This window comes from Populus nigra, chromosome 2, assembly GCF_951802175.1.
Source record: "Populus nigra chromosome 2, ddPopNigr1.1, whole genome shotgun sequence".
Classification (NCBI taxonomy): Eukaryota; Viridiplantae; Streptophyta; class Magnoliopsida; order Malpighiales; family Salicaceae; genus Populus; species Populus nigra.
In genome coordinates, this window is record NC_084853.1 from 14,008,593 (window position 1) to 14,013,592 (window position 5,000).

The window sequence follows — 5,000 nt, forward strand, 5'->3', positions numbered from 1 at the left end:
CCGGCAAAGTCGGCAGAATTGGCAGCGGGTGCTGGCGATGGGTCTGGACGGGCTGGATAGTCCAAGGCTCGACGAGAAAGACCGCAGGTTGAGACACTGGGGCAGTGGCAGCCCGCGGGACAGTGTTGGCAGATTCGGCAGCGCAGATTTGTGCGGCTGCAGGTTCGTCAGGGAAAATCGGCAGCGCAGATTTTTCGACGAGCATGGGCTGGACGATGGACTGTCCAGGCCAGGCAGGAAAATTTGTCGAGGGGACACGCTGACGAAACAGCGCTGGTTCAGGCACGGCGGGCAGTGTTGGAATCGGCAGCGCCGACGAAATCGGCAAAGTCGGCAGAATCGGCAGCGCAGATTTTTCGACGAACATGGGCTGGACGCTGGACTGGCCGGGCCATGCAGGAAAATTCATCGAGGGGACACGCTGACGAAACAGCGCTGGTTCAGGCACGGCGGGCAGTGGTGGAATCGGCAGCGCCGACGAAATCGGCAAAGTCGGCAGAATCGGCAGCGGGTGCTGGCGATGGGTCTGGACGGGCTGGATAGTCCAAGGCTCGACGAGAAAGACTGCTGGTTTAGACACTGGGGCAGTGGCAGCCCGCGGGACAGTGTCGGCAGATTCGGCAGCGCAGATTTGTGCGGCTGCAGGTTCGTCGGGGAAAATCGGCAGCGCAGATTTTGCGACGAACATGGGCTGGGCGATGGACTGTCCAGGCCAGGCAGGAAAATTTGTCGAGGGGACACGCTGACGAAACAGCGCTGGTTCAGGCACGGCGGGCAGTGTTGGAATCGGCAGCGCCGACGAAATCGGCAAAGTCGGCAGAATCGGCAGCGCAGATTTTTCGACGAACACGGGCTGGACGGTGGACTGTCCAGGCCAGGCAGGAAAATTTGTCGAGGGGACACGCTGACGAAACAGCGCTGGTTCAGGCACGGCGGGCAGTGTTGGAATCGGCAGCGCCGACGAAATCGGCAAAGTCGGCAGAATCGGCAGCGCAGATTTTTCGACGAACATGGGCTGGACGCTGGACTGGCCGGGCCATGCAGGAAAATTCATCGAGGGGACACGCTGACGAAACAGCGCTGGTTCAGGCACGGCGGGCAGTGGTGGAATCGGCAGCGCCGACGAAATCGGCAAAGTCGGCAGAATCGGCAGCGGGTGCTGGCGATGGGTCTGGACGGGCTGGATAGTCCAAGGCTCGACGAGAAAGACTGCTGGTTTAGACACTGGGGCAGTGGCAGCCCGCGGGACAGTGTCGGCAGATTCGGCAGCGCAGATTTGTGCGGCTGCAGGTTCGTCGGGGAAAATCGGCAGCGCAGATTTTGCGACGAACATGGGCTGGGCGATGGACTGTCCAGGCCAGGCAGGAAAATTTGTCGAGGGGACACGCTGACGAAACAGCGCTGGTTCAGGCACGGCGGGCAGTGTTGGAATCGGCAGCGCCGACGAAATCGGCAAAGTCGGCAGAATCGGCAGCGCAGATTTTTCGACGAACACGGGCTGGACGGTGGACTGTCCAGGCCAGGCAGGAAAATTCGTCGAGGGGACACGCTGACGAAACAGCGCTGGTTCAGACACGGTGGGCGCAGTGTTGGAATCGGCAGCGCCGAGAAAATCGGCAAAGTCGGCAGAATCGGCAGCAGGTGCTGGCGATGAGTCAGGACGGACTGGATAGTCCAAGGCTCGATGAGAAAGACCGCTGGTTTAGACACTGGGGCAGTGGCAGCCCGCGGGGCAGTGTCGGCAGATTCGGCAGCAGTGTCTGCCGATTCGGCAGCGTTGGCTTGTTGGCGCGGGGGGCCGATTCGAGTGGGGACTTGGGCAGCGGGCAGTGAAAGCAAGAGTTTCCCCGATGCTGCCGGGAAAAACGCTCCCCGGGATGGCCGGGTGAGATGACCCGGCGGCCCGCGACGGGTCATTCAATTCCATGCCCCGTCAACATAACTCCCGATGTACTGTTTGCTTTTTCGGAAGAAGAGATCCATCCCCCCATCCTCGGCCAGCCAAAAACGCTCCAATTAATGGCCGGGTGAGATGACCCGGAGGCCCGCGACGCGTCATTCAAATCACTGCCCTATCGGCTACAACTGCTGATGGGTGGGATTAGAGGCCTGCCATGGTGGTGAGGGGCGGCGAGGACCGTGAAAGCTAGAGTTTTTCAGAGGCTGCCGGGAAAAAGGCCCCTCGGGTGGCGGGGTGCGAGGACCAGGCGCGTCATTCAATTCTCTTCCCTATCAACTTGGCTCCCGTTGGCGGGATTGGAGGCCTACTGTTTGTTACAGGGCTAAAATCGTCAGGGGAAGAGCTGACGAAACAATGCTGGTTTGGATGCAGGGGGTAGTGTTGGAATCGGCAGCGCGGACAAAATCGGCAAAGTCGACAAAAAAGACTGTTGGTCTGGACATCGGGGCAGCGGCAGCCATGCCGACAGGGGGGGAAATCGGCAGCACAGATTTGTGCAGCTGCAGGTTCGTCGGGGAAATCGGCAGCGCAGATTTTTCGATGAACATGGGCTGGAAGATGGACTGTCCAGGCCAGGCAGGGAAATTCGTCAAGGGGACACGCTGACGAAACAGCGCTGGTTCAGGCACGGCGGGCAGTGTTGGAATCGGCAGCGCCGACGAAATCGGCAAAGTCGGCAGAATCGGCAGCGGGTGCTGGCGATGAGTCTGGACGATTTATAGTCCAGGGCTTGATGGAAAAGACTGTTGGTCCAGACAATGGGGCAGTGGCAGCGCGGATTTGTGCAGCTGCAGGTTCGTCGGGGAAAATCGGCAGCGCAGATTTTTCGACGAACAGGGGCTGGGCGCTGGACTGGCCGGGCCAGGCAGGAAAATTCGTCAGGGGGGCACGCTGACGAAAACAGGGGCTGCGGAGTGGAAAATCGGCAGCGCAGATTTTTCGACGAACAGGGGCTGGACCGGCCGGGCCAGGCAGGAAAATTCGTCAGGGGGGCACGCTGACGAAAAGAGGGGCTGCCGCGTGGAAAATCGGCAGCGCAGATTTTTCGACGAACAGGGGCTGGACGCTGGACTGGGCCAGGCAGGAAAATTCGTCAGGGGGCACGCTGACGAAAAGAGGGGCTGCCGCGTGGAAAATCGGCAGCGCAGATTTTTCGACGAACATTCGTCAGGGGGGCACGCTGACGAAAAGAGGGGCTGCCGCGTGGAAAATCGGCAGCGCAGATTTTTCGACGAACATTCGTCAGGGGGGCACGCTGAGGAAAACAGGGGCTGCCGCGTGGAAAATCGGCAGCGCAGATTTTTCGACGAACAGGGGCTGGATGCTGGACCGGCCGGGCCAGGCAGGAAAATTCGTCAGGGGGGCACGCTGACGAAAAGAGGGGCTGCCGCGTGGAAAATCGGCAGCGCAGATTTTTCGACGAACAGGGGCTGGACTGGCCGGGCCAGGCAGGAAAATTCGTCAGGGGGGCACGCTGACGAAAAGAGGGGCTGCCGCGTGGAAAATCGGCAGCGCAGATTTTTCGACGAACAGGGGCTGGACGCTGGACTGGGCCAGGCAGGAAAATTCGTCAGGGGGCACGCTGACGAAAAGAGGGGCTGCCGCGTGGAAAATCGGCAGCGCAGATTTTTCGACGAACATTCGTCAGGGGGGCACGCTGACGAAAAGAGGGGCTGCCGCGTGGAAAATCGGCAGCGCAGATTTTTCGACGAACATTCGTCAGGGGGGCACGCTGAGGAAAACAGGGGCTGCCGCGTGGAAAATCGGCAGCGCAGATTTTTCGACGAACAGGGGCTGGATGCTGGACCGGCCGGGCCAGGCAGGAAAATTCGTCAGGGGGGCACGCTGACGAAAAGAGGGGCTGCCGCGTGGAAAATCGGCAGCGCAGATTTTTCGACGAACAGGGGCTGGACTGGCCGGGCCAGGCAGGAAAATTCGTCAGGGGGGCACGCTGACGAAAAGAGGGGCTGCCGCGTGGAAAATCGGCAGCGCAGATTTTTCGACGAACAGGGGCTGGACGCTGGACTGGGCCAGGCAGGAAAATTCGTCAGGGGGGCACGCTGACGAAAACAGGGGCTGCCGCGTGGAATGGCAGCCTACACGCAGATGCGAATTCGGCAGCGCACGATGGCTTGAGCAGGTCATGGGTTCGACTTGGCGCGATCTGAAACCTGGACGAGGGACTGTCGACGCTGGACGAGCCAGCGCGGTGGCCTGTCGTGCCCCGTTCAGGGGGGGCCTGCCGCGGAGACAGCCCTCGCGGGCTCGACAGCGCAGGCCAGCGTCCCCGACGTCGCTGGCCGCGGCAGGCGAGCTGCCGGGGTTCCCGCATTCCTACAAGAAAACGTCGTGCTTTCCACATGAAACCAATCCAGTAAAATCAGCCATATTTTTATGAGGCTGCCCACTGAATTTGGGGTCATTCCGGGCCGGTTCCTAGTTTTGCGGATTTACTCGATTTCTAATGGTAGGAAAATTAAAACAAATACTTCCCGACCTCGAAAAATTCTGGGAAAATTAATGAAGGTGGATTGGATTTTTGCCAACCTCTGTGCAAAATTTCAGCTCAAAATACCAAGAAATGAATTTTTTAGAGGGGGGGTGACAGCTGGGACCTAGTAGTGTCTCCCCCTGCCAGAGCTGCAATGACACTTATTGCTCTTTAGGGAGCCACCAGGCCGGCGCCCCTCAAAGACCACACGCGCGCGCGCGCCCGCCCGCGCTGGGCGCTGGGGCGCTGGGGCCTGAGGGCCTGGGGCCCTTGGGCGCTTGGGCGCGCGCGCGCGGCCCCCGCAGCCATGCCGCGCTGCGCGACGCGCGGACAGCCCCTGCTGGCTTGCTCTCTCGCCCGCGGGGGGGCTGCCTTCGGGCCCTGGCCCCCCGCGTTCTGGCCTGCCCCCTGCGTGGGAGAGGCTAGGCGCTGCAGGGGCCAGCCCGACGTCGCTGGCCGCGGCAGGCGACAGCCCGACATCGCTGGCCGCGGCAGGGGCCAGCCCGACGTCGCTGGCCGCGGCAGGCGACAGCCCCTGCTGGCTTGCTC